Source organism: Ranitomeya variabilis, chromosome 2 (genome assembly GCF_051348905.1).
Source record: "Ranitomeya variabilis isolate aRanVar5 chromosome 2, aRanVar5.hap1, whole genome shotgun sequence".
Classification (NCBI taxonomy): Eukaryota; Metazoa; Chordata; class Amphibia; order Anura; family Dendrobatidae; genus Ranitomeya; species Ranitomeya variabilis.
The window spans coordinates 83,559,690-83,586,750 of NC_135233.1; the positions used below are offsets into that span (position 1 = coordinate 83,559,690).

The 27,061-nt window shown below is 46.4% G+C and overlaps 1 protein-coding gene across 1 annotated transcript in view; it reads right to left on the reverse strand.

Annotated features, from left to right (window-relative positions):
- The window catches only part of SNAP25 (synaptosome associated protein 25), a 156,375-nt gene extending 140,494 nt beyond the window's left edge, over positions 1-15,881 (reverse strand). The window contains exon 1 of the mRNA XM_077282608.1: positions 15,573-15,881. The gene's annotated coding sequence lies outside the window, so the exon portion shown is untranslated. The remainder of the gene's footprint in view (positions 1-15,572) is intronic.
- Between the last annotated feature and the right edge of the window lie 11,180 nt (positions 15,882-27,061).

A 27,061-nucleotide genomic window follows, 5' to 3' on the forward strand; every position in this document is an offset into this window, starting at 1 on the left:
CGATCACATTAGAGGGGAGAAAAAGAAAACGCAAGTCCGGATTTTTTTTTTTTTTGTGATCGCCGGTAAACGGTTAATTACCGGCGATCGCAAAAGCGGGGTCGGTAAAAACCGACCCGAATCATGTTCTCTGGGGTCTCGGCTACCCCCGGCAGCCGAGACCCCGGAGAAAATCGGACTGTGGGGGGCGCTATACACTTTTTCCACAGCGCCGTTAATTAACGGCGCTGTGGTTTAAGTACCCTTAGCGGCCGCCGTTAAAAGGCGTATCAGCGGTCGTTAAGGGGTTAAGGGCAAATGGAGGTTTTGCAGTATTGGGATTTGGAACATCTGGTGAATTCAAATGTTAAAAGATTTGATCATCTCTAGTGATTACACAATTATCACCAATCCTGTGGTAAATTTTGCTTGTGGGATAGCTCCTTTAGTGACAACATCACCAACAATAGAGCAATGTAGGTGTGCGTATGTGTGGAGGGTCCCTTAATGACCGCCAATACGTCTTTTAACTGACCTGAGATATAAGAGAATAGCCTCCCCATACAGGTGACAATCCAGCAGCTGTCGTCTGTACACTATAGATGACAACTTGCTGCATCAGCCACGATCAGTGTTTGCACCTTCCAAATCTGTTTAACCCCTTAGATTCTGCTGTCAATAGTGACTACATCATTATAAATGGTTAACAGAGTGTGGGGGCTTCCTCTTTATCCCAATTGGTGCCCTCAGATCATGATTGTGTGGTCCTGATGTTTGCCATGGCAATTCACGACCAAATAGCGGCCTTAGAGTCTGACGGCTGGTGGAACCTGTTCAGAAGTTAGAGACATTTAGGTGGTAAAAACACACATTTTCATTTCTGCCATGCCACTTTGCATTAATTCCTGTAAAGCACCTGAAGGGTTAATAAACTACCTGACTACAGTTTTCAATATGTCAGGGGGTGCTGTTTTTAAAATGGTATCATGTTTGGGGGTTTCCCAACATATGGGTCCACTAAAGTCACTTCCAGCATGGATAAGTCCCTAAAAAAATAAATTTTGTAAATTTCCTTGAAAAAATGAAAAATTGCTGCTACAAATTTTAAACCTCCTAAAATGCTAACAAAATAAAATAACATTTTACAAATGGTGCTGATGTAAAGCCGACATGTGGGAAATGTTATTTATTAATGGTTGGCTGTGGTAGGACCATCTGGATTAAAGGGATAATCATTTAAATTTAGAAAATGATTTTTTAACATTTTTCTCAAATTTGTTATATTTTTTATAAACAAACACAAAACATATTGACTTAAAGTTACCATTATCATAAAGTATAATGTGTCACGAAAAAAAAATCTCAAAATCACTGGGATTTGTTAAAGCGTTGCAGAGTTATTACCACATAAAGTGACACTGGTCAGATTTCAAAAATTTGGCTCCGTCACTAAGGGGTTAAGGATCTCCACAAAATGTAAAATTAAATGGAGGAGCCTAGTGAGGCCAAAATCCAATACCTCATTGTGATAAGCTGTATTTGCCAAATGGTGAGATAACATTTTTTTCTTCACCTTTCTACAAGGAGTTTGATCTGAAGAAACAAACACGTCATATATTAAGATTCAAATAAATGGATCCTCATTTATGAAATTTTAACCAAATAACTACTGTATTATTTATTTTACATTTATTCCATAATTGAAAGAAACATTCATTTACTGGATTTGGCTTTTAAATGGTTAAATTAACTTCAAAAATTTGTATGTAAGGAAAAACATTAGAAAGTCCTTGACTTATTCTGTTATTTCAGGTTCGTATAAATTTGATTATTCTGCTTGCATAAGAATAATCCTTAGTTTTCTAGAAATGACTACCAAAATGGCCACCACTACGGCTCATAAACAAGATGGCGGTGGCCTCTACAGAGTTCTTAAAAATGTAGTGAAATAAGCAGAATGTTCATATGTACTTTCCTTGAAATTTTCTATAACTATTTTTAACAGTCTTTCAGAAAAGGACAACTCAAAGACATAGATTCATTAAGGATTTTTCTTTTCTTTCAGGTTGAAATGCTCTGAAATGATGCAAAATGTCGATAGACTCACAAATCACTGCTACGGTGGATGACGTGCAATGCTTATACCAGCGCTTATCAGATCCACTCATTAATTACCTTCAGCTGGTAACTTAAAGGGAATATCAATGGAAATTACTTTGGTTATGATATTAATAACATTGTCTATTCAATACTAAGATAATCCTAAATGTAGGGCTAGATAAGGGTCCGAAGAGGCTGATGCTTGTTGCATGGTTCCTCCTTTGCTTCGTCATGTCTGTTCTATTCCAAGCTGGCTTGGTGGTTTGGCTTCCTGTTATCCTGTCAGCAGCAAAGCTACTTGGGGTCAAATCATTAGTGATATGAAGAGTAGAGACTCTGTAGGTTTAGTGTCCTCCCTTTACAGCAAGATGATTACGTTAACTAAGGCCCAAGAGTTCAAAAGCCAAGACCTCTGCAGCCATGTGAAAAATTGACTCTTACAAAGTCTACCTTCAGGATGTGATGGAAGTGTTTGAGGCTCAGACACTTTTAGGTTCAGCTATATAGATATATAGACATAATTTCAAATATAAATGTACGCAAGTCACCTTGGAAGGCTATGGACACATTGGTTGTCTTGGCCGTTTCTCACATACACAGGACAGCTTGCTCTGCCAGTTAAGAGTCAGGGACCCCTATGTATGGTTTCCTTAAGTTGTGCAATTATTACCCATTCCTTAGTCAGTTTTAATCCAGTCAAATATTTTAAGCTTTCTTGGATCATGGTAACTACAGTACATATATTTTGTTAGTAGGACATGGTCCCCCTAGTAACAATACTCCCCACCGTAAGGTGGTAGAACTCCAGGATTAGAATTGGATTTGGAGAGTTAACCTTTTTTGTTATTACTATTTTATTGCCTAATTGACCAGATTTATATAATAAGTTCTTGAACATTAGCTGTCCATCACTCTTCGTACGAAGAGAAAAATATGGAAAATATGCAACTACGTGTTACAGTTATGGTGCCATGAAGACAATGCTGTCCATCAGACCATATGGACTTCACAGAAGGTGTCCCTGTCCCACCCGGTGAGAACACAGAGCTGCTGTAAGGGTGTTTGAGCAGCTTCAGCTGAGGCGGACCTGCCAGACATACATCACATTGACAACAATTCTGAATGGCGTGAAAGGCTACATGTGGCTAGAAGTGGCTTCCACCATGAACAGCAGCCTTGACCTGCAATGATCTGCTCATTTATTCATAAAGGGGTTGTCTCCATGAAACGACCCCCTAAACCACCCCATGTTATAGTAACAGCCTACACCCAAGAACGTTTAGCTCCCCCATGGTGGCATACTATGAGGTCTCATTATTACCCACGGTGGTCTCCAGGTTACGTACTATTCAATAGGAAAGATTCCAGTAATAGGAAAAATATTATTTTCTCCCAAAAATAGGATAAGCTATAAATCGTTACAGAAAGATAACACTGCAGGAAGAATTATCTTACAGAAATGGATAAAAAATAATTTGGGCCCAGTATTTGCCCCGCTAGTGGCTATGGGGTGTGCATTGGTTATATACAGCGTGATACCCCCTCCAAATACTGACGGGGAGTTTAGACTGCGACAGTGATGACGAGGTCTGTAAAGCGTTGGGGTATATGATGGCGCTATATATACAGAAAGCATAAATGTAGTCTGCAAAAACCCCATTTAACTTCCTTCAGCAGATAATTAATTACCGTATTTCATTCCCCATTTTATAAGGTGTAAGGTGCACAGAACCACCGTAATTCTCCTACCAAGTCTCGCACCAGCGAGAGATAGACCCGGCCTATGAGTCAGCAGTGCAATGACGTACATATGTTACATATATATAGACAGACCTGGTGGCTGGTACGTATAGAACTGATGAATGACAACGTGTACCGTTCCGGCAGATTTTCCTCACTTTCCTCCATCCTTTCAGCTGCATCCTGACCTTCATCTCTGCTATTAAATATGTAGGATGTTGCTATCTGACATTTTCGAACTCTGCGTAAATCAGCAATAATTACCGTATCTGCGATTCTAGAATGACACTGATCCCATACTGCGCCTAGCTTCTGTTACGTGAGAGTAATGCGCAGACAACGGTAAAATGCCTCATTTCATAGACGGTGGATTGATTTGCCGGCTATGCAGATATATCTGGCTTTATTTAATAAGTGTCGTGTGTAAGATGACCACACAACATTTCTCTCTATACCCATTTAGCTAATGCATCTAATCCTGGTGTAACCAAAATGGTTAACATACCGATCCGCTGTATAAAATAGCCTATGCGCACATAAACATGCATATATATACTGTATATATATATATATATATATATATATATATATATATACACAGTATATATATATATATACATATATATATATATATATATATATATATATATATATATATATATATATATATATATATATATATATATATATATATATATACTAGCCTGTAATTGTGAATCTACATATAAAACTTAACTTTAAACTTTTATATTTTTTTTATTTTTTTCACATTTTTTTTTTTTACTTTTGCCATGCTTCAATAGCCTCCGTAGGAGGCTAGAAGCTGGCACAACGCGATCGGCTCTGCTACGTAGTAGCGATCATCAGATCGCTACTATGCAGCAGAAATGCAGGTGTGCTATGAGCGCCGACCACAGGGTGGCGCTCACAGCTACCGGGGATCAGTAACCATAGAGGTCTCAAGGACCTCTATGGTTACTATACAGAAGCATCACTGACTCCCGATCATGTGACGGGGGTCAGCGATGTGCTAATTTCCGGTTAAGCGCTGGTTAAATGCCGCTGTCAGCGTTTGACAGCGGCATTTAACTAGTTAATAGGCGCGGGCGGATCGTGATTCTGCCCGCGCCTATTGCGGGCACATGTCAGCTGTTCAAAACAGCTGACATGTCCCGGCTTTGATGCGGGCTCACCGCTATCCCGTCCGAGGTCAGAAAGGGGTTAAAGAATGAGAGCGATGGCGCCAAAGAGTATATACCGTACAGTTGCTAAGGTGGGGCCCCGACATGGGATACTCACCACACACGGGGATATGAACACACACACAAAATGCGCCACACACTACCACCCTCTGCACACATTTCACCACACATACACGAACCTCGCCACATAAAAGTCGAAACACAAAAGTTGCCACTCAAAACTCGCCACGCACAAAATTCACCACATGCAAAACTCGCCGCATGCAAAACTAGGCTCACGCAAAACTAGCCACACGTGCAAAACTCACCTCATGGAAAACTCGCCACACGCAAAACTTGCACACGCGGAAAAATTGCCACATGCACAAAAGTTACCACACATGCAAAAGTTGCCTCACACAAAACTTGCACATACTCAAAACGCACCACACATAAAACTCGCCACATGCAAAACTCGCCACACGCAAAACTCGCCATGCGCAAAACTTGCTGCACACAACTTGCTACACTAACCTGTCACATGCAACTCGACACACAAAAAGTTGCTACACGCATGTCGCCACACAAAACTCATCTCACAATAGTCGCTACATGCATGTCGCCACACTCAATTCAACACATACAACTTGACACATGAAACTCGCCCTAAAACACACACAAGTCTGGTATTATCCTTCAAAAATAAAAATCTGATTAATAAGCAGACAAACTACAAGAGCAACAAATGTACCATATAGGAAATACGGCAGCTGTCAGTCACATGACCTGCCTATTATGTGTATGTGTGAGCGAATATATACTGCCAGGGGGAGGGCTTCCTGTTGGCTGGGATTTATCAGGCTGCCAATAGCAACCAATCACAGCTCAGCTTCTATTTTGCTACAGTTAATTAATCTGAGCTCTGATTGGTTAATATAGGCAACAAAGGACATTCTCAGTATAACAAAGCTTGTGTGAGGTAATAGCATCTCAGTTAGGGTGTGTTGGTGGAAAGGCTGATGTCAGTCACATTACCTCTATGTGAGAGGATATAGAAACTGCCAGTTACAGACTATTTTTACCACAATAATGCCTCATAAGAAAAGGAATTCCATGGCACGAATGTCAGCTGATGCAAAAAGAAAAGCTGCATTACGGGCCAATGAAAAATGTGAAGACCGAAAAACAAGGCTGACATACATGAGAACAGCAGCTGCTTCCTCAAGAGCCAATGAACTTTCTGAGCAGAGGGAAGCGAGGCTTGCAGACAAGAGAACAAGAGCTGCTTCCTCAAGGGCCAATTAACTTACTGAGGAGAGGGAAGCGAGGCTTGCAGACATGAAAACAAGAGCTGCTTCCTCAAGAGCTAATGAACTTTCTGAGGAGAGGGAAGCGAGGCTTGTAGACATGAAAACAAGAGCTGCTTTCTCAAGGGCCAATTCACTTTCTGAGGAGAGGGAAGCGAGGCTTGCAGATAAGAGAAGAACAGCTGCTTCCTCAAGAGCCAATGAACTTTCTGAGGAGAGGGAAGCGAGGCTTGCAGATTAGAGAAGAAGAGCTGCTTCCTGAAGAGCCAATGAACTTTCTGAGGAGAGGGAAGCGAGGCTTGCAGACATGAAAACAAGAGCTGCTTCCTCAAGGGCCAATGAACTTTCTGAGGAGAGGGAAGCGAGGCTTGCAGATAAGAGAAGAACAGCTGCTTCCTCAAGAGCCAATGAACTTTCTGAGGAGAGGGAAGGGAGGCTTGCAGATTAGAGAAGAGCTGCTTCCTCAAGGGCCAAGGAGTCATCTCAGCAGAGAGAAGGCCGACTTGCCACTAGGAGAAATGCTATTTCTCCCACCAGGGCACAGGAAATGGTTGGAGAATTGAAACATGCTGCCTTTTGTTACCAGTCAGACATAAAATCAGGATAATCCTAAAGTTCAGATAGGAAAAATGGATGTGGTCTGCATGTACTGCAGTGCCCTAAAATGGAAAGATGAACCGCCAGGTTTATGCTGTGCAAATGGCAAGATAAAACTTCCACCTCTCCTGTCATCACGAGATCCCCTAAAGTCTCTGATGACAGGTACCAGTACAATATCAAAGCATTTCTTGGACAACATCAGGAAGCAACCAAATAAATGTTTACAGCAGGATTTATGCCGACATTTAAAGTTCAAGGACAGGTTTACCACTCAATTGGCTCACTGCTTCCATTACAAGGACAAGAACCTCAATTTCTTCAACTCTTGTTCATGGGAAATGCAGAAGCAGAGGCTCAGAGGAGATGCTCTTTAATTCCTAAGACTCGCCTTGATATTGTCACTATTTTGCAGCAGTTCCTTCACTCCAACAATCCATATGTTCAACTTTTCAAGACTGCACTTGAATGCATGCCAAATGACGATTACAAGGTTGTCATTCGAGCTGACAAAACACCACAAGGTGAGCATCAGCGACGTTTCAATGCTCCCACACTTGATGAGGTAGCCATCTTGATTGTAGGTAATGATTTTCAAAGCCGTGACATTGTGCTTCAGAAAAGGAACGATAGTTTGCAACGAGTAGCAAAAACTCACAGGTCCTATGATGCACTGCAATATCCAATCATCTTTTGGCAGGGACAGGATGGCTATCACTTTGGAATACCTCAGACAGATCCTACAACAGGCAACCCTTCAGGAAAAAAAAAGTATCTGCCATGGACTTCTATGCATATAGGATCATGACAAGATTTGCAGAGGAAAATCACATCTTGAAATGCAAACACCTCTTCCACCAATTTATTGTTGACATGTATGCAAAGATTGAGAGTGAACGTCTTTTATATATATGACAAAATCAAAAGAAGCTCAGGGCAGAGGAATATATTCACCTTAGAGATGCTGTTGCAAATGATGCTGATCCAAAAGAGTTGGGGAAAATGGTTATTCTTCCATCAACTGTCACTGGAAGCCCACGACACATGCATGAATACACACAGGATGCAATGACTTATGTGAGAAAGTATGGCCGTCCAGATCTTTTCATCACCTTTACTTGCAATCCTGCCTGGGAGGAAATTGGAGGGCACCTGTTGCCGGGCCAAAAAACAGTGAATCGCCATGACCTTATTGCTTGGGTTTTCAAACAGAAACTTTCAAAAATGACTAAACTCATCACAAAATCACATATTTATGGTGAGACGCAGTGCTGGATGTATTCAGTTGAATGGCAAAAAAGAGGCCTTCCTCACACCCACATCTTGATCTGCCTGAAGCAAAAAATACAGCCTACCGAAATTGACAATATCATCAGTGCCGAATTGCCAGACCTTCAGATTGACCCATTGCTGTTTGACACCATCACAAAAAACATGATCCATGGTCCATGTGGTAGTCTCAACAAAAATTCTCCCTGTATGATTGATGGCAGGTGTTCAAAGCATTACCCACGATCCCTGGTCCAAGAAACCCAAACAGGACAAGATGGATATCCAGTCTACCGAAGAAGAAAGCCAGGGGATGGTGGTTTCACAGCAAAGCTCAAAATGCGTGTTGGATCATCACTCCAAGAGATAGAAATTGACAACAGGTGGGTAGTGCCTTACAACCCTTTGCTCTCAAAAATCTTCCAGGCCAACATAAATCTTGCCACTCTGTGAAATCAATCAAGTATATCTGCAAATATGTCCACAAAGGAAGTGATCAAGCAGTTTTTGAACTCCAGAAAAATGGACCTATAATTGATGAAGTGGAGGCATTCCAGATGGGCAAGTACATAAGCAGCAATGAAGCTGTTTGGAGAATACTAGGATTCTCCATTCATGAGCGCTACCCACCAGTTGTGCATCTGAGTGTGCACTTGGAAAATGGACAGAGAATTTACTTTAACCCAGCAAACTTGCAGCAGCAGCTCCTAACACCACCTAAGACCACCCTCTTGACCCTTTTGCAAAAACAATTCTCTACTGTGATTTACCAAAGTACTACACTTGGAATGCCTCCAGAAAAACACTGGATCGGAGGAAACGGGGGCTTGATATTGAAGGCTATCCAGGGGTGAAAGCAACTGATACTCTTGGTCGCGTCTACACTGTTCATCCATCAAATGCAGAGTGCTTGTACCTGCGCATGTTACTTCATGTTGTCAAAGGCCCTACATCATTTTCTGACCTGAAGACCGTTGGAGGCCATGTGTGTGAAACATTCAGGGAAGCTTGCCAAAGAAAAGGACTCTGGAAAATGATGGACACTGGGACATGACCCTCAGTGAAGCAGCAGCCACACAAACCCCAAAGCGACTAAGACACCTCTTTGGTATTATTCTAACAACCTGTAGCATTTCAAATCCTCTTGAGATTTGGACAAAGTACAAAACTGATTTCAGTGAGGACATCCTCATGTAGATTAGAAGGGAAAATCCTCAGCAACTCATCAACTTCACTAAGGAAATTTCAATGACACTTTAATGCTCGTTGAAGATCAGTGCATGGCAATATCAGGAAAAGCCTTACAGTTGCTTGGTTTGCCTGCTCCAATAAGAAATCCTGAAGGCATCCAAATGTGTAAGGAGATTTTCATAGAAACAAACTACAATATTGATGAACTGACATCATTTGTGTCTCAGAACGAACGAATATTGGTACCAGATCAAAGGGACGCCTATAACTACATTTTAAGTTTCAGTGAAACCAACAAAGGTGGGATTGTCTTCCTTGATGCTCCAGGTGGAACAGGAAAGACATTTGGAATCAACTTGCTCCTGCAAAATTTCGACAACAAAAAAAAGATTGCACTTGCAGTGGCATCTTCTGGAATTGCAGCTACGCTTTTAATAGGTGGCAGGACAGCACATTCGGCATTAAACTACCACTTAACCTGTCTCATAGTGACAGCCCCGTGTGTAATATTGCCAAGGGATCAGGACTGGCCAAATTGCTTCAAAAATGCAGTGCCATCATTTGGGACGAATGCACCATGTCACACAAAAGGGCTCTGGAAGCAGTGGACAGACTGCTGCAAGACCTGCGTAACAACAAATATATCATGGGAGGAGTAGTTGTTGTTTTGGCAGGTGACTTCCACCAAACACTACCTGTTATTCCAAGATCAACCCCTGCAGACGAATTCAATGCCTGTCTCAAAGCATCGTACCTTTGGAGAAAAGTAAATAAAATGTCACTGAACACAAACATGAGGGTCTACATGACAGGCGATGTTTCTGCTGGACTGTTTTCGAGCCAGCTGTTGACTATTGGAGATGGCAAGGCACCAGTAAACTCAACCACTGGGCAGATCACCTTCCCAAGCAACTTTTGTTGCATTGTGACTTCCATTGAGGAGTTGAAAGCAAAGGTTTTTACAAACATTCAACTCCACTTCAAAAATTCTGTCTGGCTGTGTGAAAGGGCTATTCTAGCTCCCAAAAATGACAGCGTCAATAAGATCAATCTTCAAATTCTAAATCTCCTTCCAGATGTATGCACAACCTACAAGTCAGTGGATACAGTAATAGACTCTACTCAAGCATTATTTTATCCAACTGAGATCCTCAATTCCTTGGAGCCACAAGGACTTTCTCCTCACAACCTCTTTCTAAAACATGGAGCACCTATTCTGCTATTGAGAAATTTGGATCCACCAAAGCTGTGTAATGGAACAAGACTCTTGATTAAGAACCTGTTTCCACATGTAATTGAGGCAACCATTTTGACAGGATGTGCCACAGGAGAAGATGTTTTAATTCCAACAATTCCTCTCATTCCATCTGATTTGCCTTTTGATTTTAAACGACTCCAGTTTCCTGTTCGACTGGCATTTGCTATGTCCATCAACAAGGCTCAGGGACATTCCTTGAAAGTAGTTGGAATCGATTTACAATCTCCATGCTTTTCTCATGGTCAACTTTATGTGGCCTGTTCAAGAGTTGGAACAGCCAAAAATCTGTTTGTCTTTGCACCTGAAGGAAAAACTAAGAATGTCGTTTATCAAAAGGCTCTCGAATAAGTAGTAGAAGATTACTTCACATTACTTGGCCAATTTAGTTAAATCTGTGTGGAATATCTCTGGTGTTGAAATATATGTTGTGAAATGCTTCTATTAGCTTAGTTTTTGCCTTTTAATAATTACATTTCTATCTATTTGTTTTGTGGTTTTTGTGTGCAGAATACATTTTTGTTAACACATTCTATTTTGCTAACAGCAGTTATTAACCCGGGCGAAGCCGGGTAGTACAGCTAGTATATATATATACACATACGCATGTACAATCAGACGTAACGATGCATAAACATACATCTCAAGTAGATGCATATAATGTATAAACACAAAACTGTGCACAAATATATATGCACCCAGACAACACATGCATGTACAAACACATACACTCCTGCACATTCATGTACACGCACACATACGAAGCCATACAGATGCATATAAATGTACAATCACATTCACCATACATGAACATACACGCATATATATATTTATATATATACATACACTGATATCCACACACACACACACATATATATATATATATATATATATATATATACATAGACCTATGTAGGTTGTCGGCATTACATTATCTGGAGCTGCCAAATATTCCTTGACATGTTACTTCATTGAGGACCCCCTGGGACTGATGTCCGCTGCAATCCTGACCTATTGATCTGGACAAGAAATCAAAATCTATGATTTCTGATATTACTCATCCTCCCCATTACTGCGTGCTGGGCGCCTTAACACTTGGCACATCTGCAGTATTGCACCATGCGATGCATTAGAGGAAGCCTTCAACGTGTTCTCCATTCTAATACGCAATCATCTTCCCGTTCCTTGTCACGTAGATGAATCAATGGCATCTGATGGCATCTTGTACTCTACACCCACATCATTCACTTATATGACGCCGTGTAATCACACATGTGCCGATGCCGGATCAATCACTTGTATTCGGTCCCGTTCTAATACCGATCATTCAAAACACGTCACGTATCATCCGACCTTAATGGAGAACACAGCTTTAATGAAAATGCCGTATATATGAAAGCGGTCCAGCACTGAGCCCACAGGACACGGAGCCCTACGTAGGAAGAATTCTCCCTGATGGGCGTCACACTGCGATGTATGGACATGCACATAGTCCAGCTACTGCCACCGATCCAGTCTGTTCTCACTTCTGTATCATTTATAGTTGTGGAATAGAAACCAAACTCCTTCTACATCGTCTCCCTAAAAAACAGCGCTCTGCTTCATTCCCTCTGAGCTTCTCCCACAGGCGCAGTGGTGGGGTGGGGTCCTCCGCAGCCTTCCCAGAGAATCCGCCAGCCACGATTGTTGGGTTATTTCCCCTCCTTGTAATTAAAGCGCTCTGTTGACTCTGCACCTACAGGTTAATGTTTGTTTTCCGAAGCAATCAGTAATCTGCCATTTACCATGTCAGCCACAATAAGCCCGAGTCCTGTCCTGTGAATTATGTTTATTGCAATGCACAATCTTACCCAACGGGATCATCTGTTTATGCAAGATCCTATAACAAAGCCTCCGGATAGGGTGAGATACTACATAGCACTAGCCAGCAGTGGCATTCACATGGGAGAACACACAAATCTGCATCTCCGCCATCACCCCCCCTTCCCCCGAGGTGCTGCCTCCCCCTCCCCACCGGCGCTGTGATGCAGATCCCCTCCCCCCTGCTCTCTCACTAGTGGGTAACAAAACCAGCAGTAATTACTAATGCCCCAGCACGTCAATCTGTCAGCTCTAGAGGCTGCTTTTTGACGCAACTACGCAGGAGCTGTCTGGACGTGCAGAAAACCCTCCCTCTAACCAATGTGTGTGTACACGCAGAGCAATATATACATATATACTGCACAAGGAGATACAGAGGTACATGGTGCAATCACTGGTGCAGTCATCTATGGTTTAGGACACCCAATAAAATTGGAAGAAATACCATCCAGCTCTGCTAAATGCACCCTGTCAGTATAGTACTGCCTGCATCCTGTCAGTATAGTACTGCCTGCACCGTCAGTATAGTACTGCCTGCACCCTGTCAGTATAGTACTGCCTGCACCCTGTCAGTATAGTACTGCCTGCACCCTGTCAGTATAGTACTGCCTGCATCCTGTCAGTATAGTACTGCCTGCACCCTGTCAGTATAGTACTGCCTGCATCCTGTCAGTATAGTACTGCCTGCACCCTGTCAGTATAGTACTGCCTGCACCCTGTCAGTATAGTACTGCCTGCACCCTGTCAGTATAGTACTGCCTGCACCCTGTCAGTATAGTACTGCCTACACCCTGTCAGTATAGTACTGCCTGCACCCTGTCAGTATAGTACTGCCTGCACCGTCAGTATAGTACTGCCTGCACCCTGTCAGTATAGTACTGCCTGCATCCTGTCAGTATAGTACTGCCTGCACCCTGTCAGTATAGTACTGCCTGCACCCTGTCAGTATAGTACTGCCTGCACCCTGTCAGTATAGTACTGCCTGCACCCTGTCAGTATAGTACTGCCTGCACCCTGTCAGTATAGTACTGCCTGCATCCTATCAGTATAGTACTGCCTGCACCCTGTCAGTATAGTACTGCCTGCATCCTGTCAGTATAGTACTGCCTGAATCCTGTCAGTATAGTACTGCCTGCACCCTGTCAGTATAGTACTGCCTGCACCCTGTCAGTATAGTACTGCCTGCATCCTGTCAGTATAGTACTGCCTGCACCCTGTCAGTATAGTACTGCCTGCACCCTGTCAGTATAGTACTGCCTGCACCCTGTCAGTATAGTACTGCCTGCACCCTGTCAGTATAGTACTGCCTGCACCCTGTCAGTATAGTACTGCCTGCATCCTGTCAGTATAGTACTGCCTGCATCCTGTCAGTATAGTACTGCCTGCACCCTGTCAGTATAGTACTGCCTGCATCCTGTCAGTATAGTACTGCCTGAATCCTGTCAGTATAGTACTGCCTGCACCCTGTCAGTATAGTACTGCCTGCACCCTGTCAGTATAGTACTGCCTGCATCCTGTCAGTATAGTACTGCCTGCACCCTGTCAGTATAGTACTGCCTGCACCCTGTCAGTATAGTACTGCCTGCACCCTGTCAGTATAGTACTGCCTGCACCCTGTCAGTATAGTACTGCCTGCACCCTGTCAGTATAGTACTGCCTGCATCCTGTCAGTATAGTACTGCCTGCATCCTGTCAGTATAGTACTGCCTGCACCCTGTCAGTATAGTACTGCCTGCACCCTGTCAGTATAGTACTGCCTGCATCCTGTCAGTATAGTACTGCCTGCATCCTGTCAGTATAGTACTGCCTGCATCCTGTCAGTATAGTACTGCCTGCACCGTCAGTATAGTACTGCCTGCACCCTGTCAGTATAGTACTGCCTGCACCCTACCAGCATAGTACTGCCTGCACCCTACCAGCATAGCCCTGCCTACACTTCATCAGCATAGCCCTGCCTGCACGCTGCGAGCATAGCCCTGCCTGCACCCTACCAGCATAGCCCTGCCTGCACCATTCCCGCCTGCACCCTACCAGCATAGCTCAGTCTACACACTACCAGCATAGCCCTGCCTGCACCCTCCCTGCCTGCACCCATCAGCATAGCCCTGCCTGCACCCTCCCTGCCTGCACCCTACCAGCATAGCCCTGCCTGCACCCTACCAGCATAGCCCTGCCTGCACCCTCCCCGCCTGCACCCTACCAGCATAGCCCTGCCTGCACCCATCAGCATAGCCCTGCCTGCACCCTCCCTGCCTGCACCCATCAGCATAGCCCTGCCTGCACCCTACCAGCATAGCCCTGCCTGCACCCATCAGCATAGCCCTGCCTGCACCCTCCCTGCCTGCACCCATCAGCATAGCCCTGCCTGCACCCTCCCTGCCTGCACCCATCAGCATAGCCCTGCCTGCACACTACCAGCATAGCCCTGCCTGCACCCATCAGCACCCTCCCCGCCTGCACCCTCCCTGCCTGCACCCATCAGCATAGCCCTGCCTGCACCCTCCCTGCCTGCACCCATCAGCATAGCCCTGCCTGCACACTACCAGCATAGCCCTGCCTGCACCCATCAGCACCCTCCCCGCCTGCACCCTCCCTGCCTGCACCCATCAGCATAGCCCTGCCTGCACCCATCAGCACCCTCCCCGCCTGCACCCTCCTTGCCTGCACCCATCAGCATAGCCCTGCCTGCACCCTACCAGCATAGCCCTGCCTGCACCCATCAGCATATCCCTGCCGGCACACTCCCTGCACACTACCAGCATAGCCCTGCCTGCACCCATCAGCACCCTCCCCGCCTGCAGCAGCCGCAGATCTCCGCACTGGCTCTGCAGTGGAGCTGTCCACCCTGCCTGGTGCTGAATCCGCCCACCAGCGCACAGTCTCCAGACAGCTCCATCATCAATCACGACAGCGCCTCTGCTGCTGCACACACCCCACTATCGCGACTAAAACACAACCAGATGGGCTTTAAATAAAGACATGTCACTCTGGCCTCTGGGATAGAGATTTGTGTTCCGCACTCCTCCTGTACGCAGCGGGTGCGGACCCTCCATGGAGCCCAGTGCGGTCCGCGGCGGGTGCGGAGCCCCTTACCTGGCAGCAGATCCGGCTGACGGGGAGCAGGACTGGGCAGACCCTGATTGGGGATGCGGCTGCAGGAGGCGAGAAGCTCCGCTCCTGACCTCCTCGAGTCTTCTTCTTCAATGGAAAAACGAGCTCTGCCCTTATCAAAGATGGCCGTCACTCTTGACGTCAGCAGCTTTTAATAGCCATCCATCCCGGGGCGGGGGCTATGGGAGGGGACCGGCTGCAGCTGATGGGGGCTGGGGGGGACTTGAGTCATCGTCTGCTGCAAAACCTCGCCTTCTGCATCTGCGTGCACTTTATGCCTCCTGCCCGCACAGGTGCACACAATGGGGGACACAATGGGGGCTTTGCATTGGTGGCTGGGGGATTTTGCTACAAACACATTCATATATTGGGCTAATGCAGCCGTGATTGCCGTTCTCCGGAGGGGGCTGGTCCGGAGGGGGCTGGTCCGGAGGGATATCCTCTCGTGGGTTTGCTCCTTATAAGGATAGCCTACGTGGGCAGCTCATTTACTGCAGATTTTCCTGTCATTTCTGCCTCCTGATGGGCTTTCTACCCATTGATAGAGGCTACAGTGCGACCCCTGATCACACGATGGGTGGGCACCATGGGGCACGGTATCCTGGGGCTGTCAGCTGGACGACTTCTAGCACATGAGGGCTGCTGCAGACGATCAGCTGACGTTAGTCCAGATGTAGCAGAGCTGACTGCCATTATCTGCACTGGTGAGCTCTGCTCCCTCAGTAGTGTGCCCAGCCCTGGTGCAGACATGTCTGTGTGGGTGACAGGGGCGTCCCTGCTGCCCCCCATCCCCCATCCCCCAGGGAGGACATGCTGGGCTGATGGATTGGCCTCCTCCTCCCCATCTGTCGCCCCCTGATCTCAGCTCTGGAGGACTTTCCTATCCATAGAAATTGATGCCTGCCCATTGATTTTAGCATTGGTGTGCAATGCCCGCTTGTCAGTGCGGAGTCTCCGCCATCACGCAGTGGTTCCCTCCTGTAGTCGCTGATGGTTGGGGTTCCCTACATGGCAGGACCTGCTGAGGGGTAATAAGGAGGAGGTTCCAAATTATCAGAGAACCTTTCTAGTGTTTTCTTCTGTTTTCCTTCCTCTGACGCACAGCCCTGCCTCATTATTTTCTACCTAGGGTTATTTATTAGCCCCAGCAGCAGACTAATTTTGATAATGAAAAAACAATTCAAAGATTTCCTGCAGATATGGATTAATGGAAGGAAAATAAAATGAGATCAGGTCACCCCTTGGCAAAGCGCATGGTTCCACGGTCAGTTTCCAGGCCGTGCACAAAATAGAGTGGGTAGTGAGTCGCGTTGATCGATCACAAAAAAAGGTACAAAGATGTAAAAATACTGGTTTAGTTCATCTATTTAAAGAAGCCCTCTTCCTCCCATCAAAGTTTGTATCCTCTTAATATATTGCAATCATCAAATTATCTATCACTGTGTACTTACAATTGCTCATTTTACCTTTCTACCCAGTCAATTCTTCTCTTTTCTATTAAAAACTGACTAGCTGACTCCTTCTAAGCTCTATGTAGAAACAGGAAGTCTTTTTCCCCCTGCATGAGTCATCATTAGAACTACAATTTTACATCACTGCAAAGTCCATGGCAGCCCAGCTCCACCACACTCCTGATCCAGCTGCTCCACTCCTCCCTGTGCCAAGGACTTTGCAGTGATGTAAAATTGTAGTTCTAATGATGACTCATTCAGGGAAAAGAGACGTCCTGTTTGGACATAGAGCTTAGAAGGATTCAGCTAGTCAGTTTTGAATAACGCAATGGATAAGAGAAGGACAAACTGGCTAAAAAGGCAAAATGAGCAATTGTAAGTCCACAGTGCTGTATATAATGATGACTGCAATATATTCTATTAGTGCTTCTTTAACATCCAGTGATACAAAAATAGGAGAAAGAAAACATATAGACTGTAACACGTTTCAAACCCTTGTGTTCTTAATCATTGATTAAACCAAAAGTGTTTTTCCATTTTTATATCCTTTGGATGAGTATTAGGTGCTGTAAGCAGTAAAGTAGGGGGAGACATGCCAGTGTGGCTTGATAGTCATCCCTGAGGACAGGTTACAAAACCCTGTGCATGCCCCGTTCATAGTTCTTACTCATGCGCAGTAGGGTGAAGCCCTGGCATCATCGGCAGACTGTGCCAGCACTGCAACTATTCACTGGTATTCACTGTGTCTCTGTATCTGTAGTAGGAACTAGAGGTCCATGGTGCAGTAAGCCGCACTTCTTGGCATGTGCTTCCAACTTCTTGACGGCGGATCTTCATTTTGTATTATGGTGCAAACCTACTTTATAGTCTAGCTGTCTGCACATTCCATGGGCAGAATGAATCTGAGACTGCACAATTGTTGGGGACCATAGTGAGAGGGGAGACAAGTCTTTCTCCGGCTCTGACCACCTTCTTCTCCTAGCGCTTCTCTAGGTGATTGACAGGTCTCTCGCCATGGGAGAGACCTGTCAATCAACTGCAGCGATGCTAGGATAAGATGGCCATGGGCAGAATGAATCCGAGACTGTCTGCACAATTGTTGGGGACCATAATGAGAGGTGAGACAAGTCTATCTCCGGCTCTGACCACCTTCTTCTCCTAGTGCTTCTCTAGGTGATTGACACGTGTCTCACCATGGGAGAGACCTGTCAATCAACTGCAGCGATGCTAGGATAAGATGGCCATGGGCAGAATGAATCCGAGACTGTCTGCACAATTGTTGGGGACCATAATGAGAGGTGAGACAAGTCTATCTCCAGCTCTGACCACCTTCTTCTCCTAGTGCTTCTCCAGGTGATTGACAGGTCTCTCGCCATGGGAGAGACCTGTCAATCACCTGCAGCGATGCTGGGATAAGATGGCCATGGGCAGAATGAATCTGAGACTGTCTGCACAATTGTTGGGGACCATAATGAGAGGGGAGACAAGTCTACCTCCGCTTTGACCACCTTCTTCTCCCAGGGCTTCTCCAGGTGATTGACAGGTCTCTTGCCATGGGAGAGACCTGTCAATCAACTGCAGCGATGCTGGGATAAGATGGCCATGGGCAGAATGAATCTGAGACTGTCTGCACAATTGTTGGGGACCATAATGAGAGGTGAGACAAGTCTATCTCCAGCTATGACTACCTTTGTCTCCTAGCGCTTCTCCAGGTGATTGACAGGTCTCTCGCCATGGGAGAGACCTGTCAATCACCTGCAGCGATGCTGGGATAAGATGGCCATGGGTGGAGCCGGTCTAGCCTCTTCTTTCTTTGTGGTCCTCAGGGAGATCTTTCAACTATGATTTCTCTGAAATTCTGCAGAGCAACAGAGAGAAATATTCCTGCCTGCAGTGGTACAGCCGGGCTCTGATTCATCCTGCCCGTGGCTACAAATCAGTATTAACAAGTCATTTGCAGGTGGTGGATGATTGAGACCTTGTAGCTATTTCTGCCCTGGTTCCTTTACATTGGTAATGATCTGTCAGTGACATTTGCATTGATTTGTCATCACAGTGATTTGCTGTAAGAGTTAGTGTAGCAATTCCCAATCCAATCAGGAACATTGGTATTGATTGCCAGCACAGATGTGTTGCCCCAAATATCATCTAATACCTAATGCTATATTTACAGGACCTGAACATTTGTGAAAAGTCTGAACTAACTGCATGGCCAACAGACGACGTTCAATGCAATGTCCTCCCTTACAGATATCTATTTTTAACAACAAAGATTTATTTTTTCTTGCTTTTTCTTACCATCTAATTTCAAAATCCCCAAATTTTTATTTTTCCATGAATGTAGCCATGTGTCCTATTAGAGCTTGTTTTTCTGCTTCCTGTTGATTTTGCACCCAACATTTAGAAGGCAGGGAGAGGGAGGGGACTCCACCTCCGATCGGCGCCATTTGCGACGTCATCACGAGGGATGACTGTTGCCATGGTGACCTGAGGTCGTCGTGACGACATCCAGGTCGCCATACTACGGCAAGCCCTACCTATTAAATTGTCACACTAGTTAAGCCCTTCAGTAAACGCTGTAAAAAAAAGTAAAAAAAAACAAGGCAAAAACAATGCTTTTTCATCATACTACAGAACAAAAAGTGGAATAAAACATGATAAAAAGATGATTGTAAATAAAAGTGGCATCTCTGAAAACCGCAAAAAAACAAGCCGCCATATACTGTAGTTTCATTGTGGAAAAGTAGAAAAGTGATCGTGCAGCGGCCCAGAGTCCTGGTCGTTGCAGTACTGGTGCTCCGCCGCTAAGGGGGGCTATGGTACGTCTGATGGCACTGAAGGAGTTCATCTGACCAGGTATCACAGACACCAATACACTTCACAGTCTGGCCTCCAGGGGGAGCTAAGGGTTCTATGTATTAGGCCACTCCTCACAATCTGGTAAAACTGGGGGTTAGGCAGGACGTTAGAAGAGAAAGCTGACTGGGTTGGAACCAGGCAACACCTTGTGGCAGAGGGTGTTGTAGGGGAAGATTCAGAGGGGTCCCTGTCAGGGGTGGGATCCTGACAGAGGCCTAGCAACCAGAGAGAACGTTACGGGACCGCGCCTGCACGATATAGCGGCGGTACCCCAAGAAAGGATAAGAAGCGAGGTTTATTGTGCTGAGTGAGAAACGAGCTCAACGCAACAAGGAGAATACCAGTAGGAGTCGTGCCGTAAGACGAGGCAACATCCTATTGAGGCGCATAACCGGTGGCCGGAACGCCGAGGAAGTATAGAGCTCCAGGCCAAACTTCAAACCTACGGCAGGACAGTCAGTTAGAGGCGGGCTGTCTCACCCAATTGACCTAGGAAGACACAGGGGGGTAACATCAGGAGTGGGGTGACGCTAGAGTCCCGGAAGAGCTCCGAGCCTCCCCGTCATACGGGTGCGTCCTAACCATAAGATCTGGGGGACGTGGAAGAAAATCAGAATTGAGTTGTGAGGGAACACGAGAAACAGACACAACAGTTGTGGGGACTATCCCGAGAGCACAGCAGGGGAGGACCACAACACACAAGCGCTAGAAGGTAGGCACAGATTTCCACCTGCAAAGGGAACTCTGGAGGTGCCATCGGACCGGCCGGACTTGCGCAGCCTGGTTAACCGTATTCCGGACTGAGGACCCTGAAGCCTTCAGTAAAGAGGTAAAGAGACTGCAACCTGGTGTCCTCGTTATTCACTGCGACCGGCACTTCACCGCACCATAACATCATCACCATACCTCCACTTTCATTGTACGCCCCTCAGCAGGGTCACGGACCGGGTCTAGCCACCGTGACAACCCCAGAACAGAGACTCAGAGGCCCGGTACCGGGTACCCCTCGGCCCTGCGGCAGTGGGGGTGCTACAACTTGGCGTCACGAACAGGATCTACTTAAGCCTGAAGAATCGGGTCATGTGTGCCTTGGAACTGTGATTTATTACACTTGGACTGTGACTTATTGCAAAGACTGTGCTGTGCCACTTGCCGCCAAAATCCGCCGCCATTACAGCGCTGAGGAGAGCGCAGGAGAAGAAGAGGGGCGTGGAGTTGGCGTGGACCATCTGAAGAGCGCGAAGGACAATGGCCGCCCAGTCTAAATATTTTTGCATCCTGAGGACGAGTCCGTCAACAGCCGAGGTCCGCCTTCTCATCCTCTTCGGAGGGTGGAGACCATGGAGACGGGGCCGCCCACGAAAAAGACCGCGGGAAGAAGACACTGGAGAGGAAGCGAAGGTGGCGACGCCGGGAGCACCGCGTGGGAATGACCCGACTCAGCGAGAGGCTGCACAACCCGACACAGCCCCGGATACGCCATCGTTGAGGGAACTGACCCTTGCGGAGTTACCGATGGGCCGACCACCCTTGTCGCCGTCCGAGGAGTGTGTGGCTGCAGCCGAGGCCCGGCAGATAGCTTACCGCCTGGAAGCCGATGCCCGTGTGATCGCTCGGCTGGGCCAACCTACGGAGGTCCGCCTGTCTCCGGTGTCCCCCGCTTCTTTCATCCTGACCGCGGCGGAGTGTGAGCTGCAGGCACAGGGCTTGAGGATCCTGCCGGAGGCAGAACACCTGCGATGCCTGATGACAGCATGGCGGAACAGACCCCAGCCTACAGCCCAGGTCGATCTGACCAGCGTCGAAGAGATCCCGCCATCACACAGGGGTGTTGTGGTGTCCTTCAACTCCCGGAAGGGAAGAGGAGTTATCCAGGAGATCGGGGAGTCACTACAGGTCCGTGTTGACCGAGAAGAAGTAGAGCCCTGCGGGGGAAGGTACGATTGCGACCTGGAACCTGGCGACGCCGTGACCTATACCCGGTGGAGGAGGGAAACTGGCGAAACGGGCTGGATGGCTCGTGGCGTCCAGCGGTGTGTCGCACTCCAGGCTGCTACCGGGACATCTGAGGACGAGCCTCCTGCAGAGAAGGTGATGGACCTGTCTCCGTGGAATCTCCAGAAGTCCGGGCTCACCGTGTGCCCCTGGGTCGCGCTTGCCCACGAGTAAGGAGGGCATCCCGTCGAGGGATTCTGTCATTGCTGGAGCCAGAACCGGCCCTTGCTACACCAACGCGACCCATTGGCCGGGTGAGGCCTGGAAGGAGACTGCCCCCTGCACCGCCAGAAAACTGAGTAAGCAAAAATGTTTTATTGATTGTAAATAGTTCATTGTTTTCTGCTGTTATGCTGCTAAAACCCGTACGGGGTTAGTCGGTGAGTCCTCTTAGGAGCCATACAGAGATGGCTCAATAATCCTGAACTGAAAGTTGGATGATATGTTCTATACTGTGTATAGTAGTAGAAAGACAGTAGGCCCGGGCAGAAAGGGGCGGGCCTGTAACAGAAAGGAGAGGCAGTAGGCCTGGAGCAGTTAGGACAGGCGGTCCTGCAGATGTAAAGAAGGAGAATGCATAAAAGTTGATTAGCCTTATAATGTTTTATAAGAAGGTCTTTAGTGGATCTAGCGAGTACGTCCTTAAAGGCAAAGTTAAATTATTGTTCAAAGAATTTGCACTTAGTAGAATACCCGGTTGGGTAAGAAAAGTCATTCATAGCAAGGTTATTTAAAGTATTTAACTATGTTTGTAACGTTCAAGCGTCCTCACCTCCCATAAAGGGAAGCTCTGTTAAAAAGTTTACTTGTACTTGCATTTTCAAAATTGTATGTCTTTTTGCTGACATGTATTGTTGTTTTCTTCCCAGTCCAGGAGTACTGGATTTAACCGGGGGGAGTGCAGCGCCCCAGAGTCCTGGTCGTTGCAGTACTGGTGCTCCGCCGCTAAGGGGGGCTATGGTACGTCTGATGGCACTGAAGGAGTTCATCTGACCAGGTATCACAGACACCAATACACTTCACAGTCTGGCCTCCAGGGGGAGCTAAGGGTTCTATGTATTAGGCCACTCCTCACAATCTGGTAAAACTGGGGGTTAGGCAGGAAGTTAGAAGAGAAAGCTGACTGGGTTGGAACCAGGCAACACCTTGTGGCAGAGGGTTTTGTAGGGGAAGATTCAGAGGGGTCCCTGTCAGGGGTGGGATCCTGACAGAGGCCTAGCAACCAGAGAGAACGTTACGGGACCGCGCCTGCACGATATAGCGGCGGTACCTGTTGTGAATTTGCTTTTTGGCTCCCTCTAGTGGTTACTAGTGATTTGACTCTGGGTATGTCAGTCATCCCTTGTATGCTCACCTGGGCCGTTAGTTCAGGGGTGTTGCTATATAAGCTCCCTGGACCTTCAGTTCAATGCCTGGCAACGTTGTAATCAGAGCTAATCTGTTGTGCTCTTGTCTACTGATCCTGGTTCCTGCTAGATTAAGCTAAGTCTGCTTTCTTGCTTTTTGCTATTTGTTTTTGTTTGCATTTTTGTCCAGCTTGTACATAATCTGTATCCTAACCTTGCTGGAAGCTCTAGGGAGGCTGGAGTTCTCCCCCCGGGCCGTTAGACGGTTCGGGGGATCTTGAATTTCCAGTGTGGAATTTTGATAGGGTTTTCGTTGACCATATAAGTTATCTTACTACATTCTGCTATTAGTAAGTGGGCCTCTCTTTGCTAAACCTAGTTCATCTCTGTGTTTGTCATTTCCTCTTACCTCACCGTTATTATTTGTGGGGGGCTTGTATCCAACTTTTGGGGTCTATTATCTGGAGGCAAGAGAGGTCTTTGTTTTCCTCTTCTAGGGGTAGTTAGTCCTCCGGCTGGCGCGAGACATCTAGCGACCAACGTAGGCATGTTCCCCGGCTACTTCTAGTGTTGGCGTTAGGAGTAGATATATGGTCAACCCAGTTACCACTGCCCTATGAGCTGGATTTTTGTACTTCGCAGACTTACTTGTTCCTCTGAGACCCTCGCCATTGGGGTCATAACAGTTTGCCAGGCCAGTATTAAATGTTAAATGCATTGCAGAAGCGGGATTATAAGAAAGAAAATTCTGAGTTTTTTTTTTCTTTTTCTCATTTTTTTTTTTCTTTTCCCCTTTACCTCTGAGTGGCTTGTGTTTGCTGCAGACATGAATGTCCAGACCTTGATTACAGGTGTGGACCAGCTTACTGCTCGTGTGCAGGGCATACAAGATTATGTTATCAGAAATCCTATGTCAGAACCTAAGATACCGATTCCTGAACTGTTTTCCGGAGACCGATTTAAATTTAGAAATTTCAGGAATAATTGTAAATTATTTTTGTCCCTGAGACCCTGTTCATCTGGAGACTCCGCTCAGCAAGTGAAAATTGTTATTTCTTTTTTACGGGGCGACCCTCAGGATTGGGCCTTCTCGCTGGCGCCAGGAGATCCGGCATTGGCTGATATTGATGCGTTTTTTCTGGCGCTCGGTTTGCTTTATGAGGAACCCAATCTTGAGATTCAGGCAGAAAAAGCCTTGCTGGCTATGTCTCAGGGCCAAGACGAGATTGAAGTGTATTGCCAAAAATTTCGGAAATGGTCCGTGCTGACCCAGTGGAACGAGTGTGCATTGGCTGCAAATTTCCGAAATGGCCTTTCTGAAGCCATTAAGAATGTGATGGTGGGTTTTCCCATTCCCACAGGTCTGAATGATTCCATGGCCCTGGCAATTCAAATCGACCGGCGGTTGCGGGAGCGCAAAACCGCAAATTCCCTCATGGTGTTGTCTGAACAGGCACCTGATTTAATGCAATGTGATAGAATCCTGACTAGAAATGAGCGGAAAATTCATAGACGCCAGAATGGCTTGTGTTACTACTGTGGTGATTCTACACATGTTATCTCAGCATGCTCTAAACGTCTTACTAAGGTTGTTAGTCCGGTCGCCATTGGTAATTTGCAAACTAAATTTATTCTATCTGTAACTTTGATTTGCTCACTGTCATCGTATCCTGTCATGGCGTTTGTAGACTCAGGTGCTGCCCTGAGTCTGATGGATCTGTCATTTGCCAAGCGCTGCGGTTTTGTTCTGGAGCCATTAGAAAATCCTATCCCTCTTAGGGGTATTGATGCTACGCCTTTGGCAAAAAATAAACCGCAGTTTTGGACACAGGTTACCATGTGCATGACTCCCGAACATCGGGAGGTGATACGTTTTCTTGTTCTGCACAAGATGCATGATTTGGTTGTTTTGGGTTTGCCATGGTTACAGACCCATAATCCAGTCTTCCAGTGTCAAGTTGGGGCTGCCATGGAATTCATGGAGATTCCCTGCCCTTGTCTATTGCTTCTTCTACGCCTTCGGAAGTTCCGGCGTATTTGTCTGATTATCAGGATGTCTTCAGCGAGTCTAAGTCCAGTGCACTGCCTCCTCATAGGGAATGTGACTGTGCAATAGATTTGATTCCTGGCAGTAAGTTTCCTAAGGGGAGACTGTTTAATTTGTCGGTACCTGAACATGCCGCGATGCGTTCATATATCAAGGAGTCTCTTGAGAAGGGGCATATCCGTCCTTCTTCTTCCCCTCTTGGTGCGGGATTCTTTTTTGTGGCCAAAAAGGACGGATCTTTGAGGCCTTGTATTGACTATCGGCTTTTAAACAAGATCACTGTCAAATTTCAGTATCCTTTGCCGCTGTTGTCAGACTTGTTTGCCCGGATTAAAGGTGCCAAGTGGTTCACCAAGATAGACCTTCGTGGTGCGTACAACCTTGTGCGCATTAAGCAAGGCGATGAATGGAAAACCGCATTCAATACGCCCGAAGGTCATTTTGAGTACTTGGTGATGCCATTTGGGCTCTCTAATGCACCTTCAGTTTTTCAGTCCTTCATGCATGACATTTTCCGGAAGTATCTGGATAAATTTTTGATTGTTTATCTGGATGATATTCTGTTTTTTTCTGATGATTGGGACTCGCATGTGGAGCAGGTCAGGATGGTTTTTAAGATTTTGCGTGAAAATTCTTTATTTGTTAAAGGCTCAAAGTGTCTCTTTGGTGTACAGAGGGTTCCCTTTTTGGGGTTCATTTTTTCCCCTTCTGCTGTGGAGATGGACCCAGTCAAGGTCCGAGCTATTCATGATTGGACTCAACCCTCGTCAGTTAAGAGTCTTCAGAAGTTCTTGGGTTTTGCTAACTTCTACCGTCGTTTTATCGCAAATTTTTCTAGCGTTGTTAAACCATTGACGGATATGACCAAGAAAGGCTCTGATGTAGCTAACTGGGCTCCTGCTGCCGTGGAGGCTTTCCAGGAGTTGAAACGCCGGTTTACTTCGGCGCCTGTTTTGTGCCAACCTGACACCTCACTTCCCTTTCAGGTGGAGGTGGATGCTTCGGAGATTGGGGCAGGGGCCGTTTTGTCGCAGAGAGGCCCTGGTTGCTCTACTATGAGACCTTGTGCCTTTTTCTCCAGGAAGTTTTCGCCGGCAGAGCGAAATTATGATGTGGGCAATCGGGAGTTGTTGGCCATGAAGTGGGCATTTGAGGAGTGGCGTCATTGGCTCGAGGGTGCTAAGCATCGTGTGGTGGTCTTGACTGATCACAAAAATCTGATGTATCTCGAGTCTGCTAAACGCCTGAATCCTAGACAGGCCCGCTGGTCATTGTTTTTCTCCCGTTTTGACTTTGTGGTCTCGTATTTACCAGGTTCTAAGAATGTGAAGGCCGATGCTCTGTCTAGGAGCTTTGTGCCTGATGCTCCTGGAGTCACTGAACCTGTGGGTATTCTTAAGGAAGGAGTTATCGTGTCAGCTATTTCTCCTGATCTGCGGCGTGTGTTGCAGAGATTTCAGGCTGGTAGGCCTGACTCTTGTCCATCTGACAGATTGTTTGTGCCTGCTAAATGGACCAGCAGAGTCATTTCCGAGGTTCATTCCTCAGTGTTGGCAGGGCACCCGGGAATTTTTGGCACCAGAGATCTGGTGGCCAGGTCCTTTTGGTGGCCTTCCTTGTTAAAGGATGTGCGGTCATTTGTGCAGTCCTGTGGAACTTGTGCTCGAGCTAAGCCTTGCTGTTCTCGTGCCAGCGGGTTGCTCTTGCCCTTGCCTGTCCCGAAGAGACCTTGGACACACATCTCTATGGATTTCATTTCTGATCTTCCGGTGT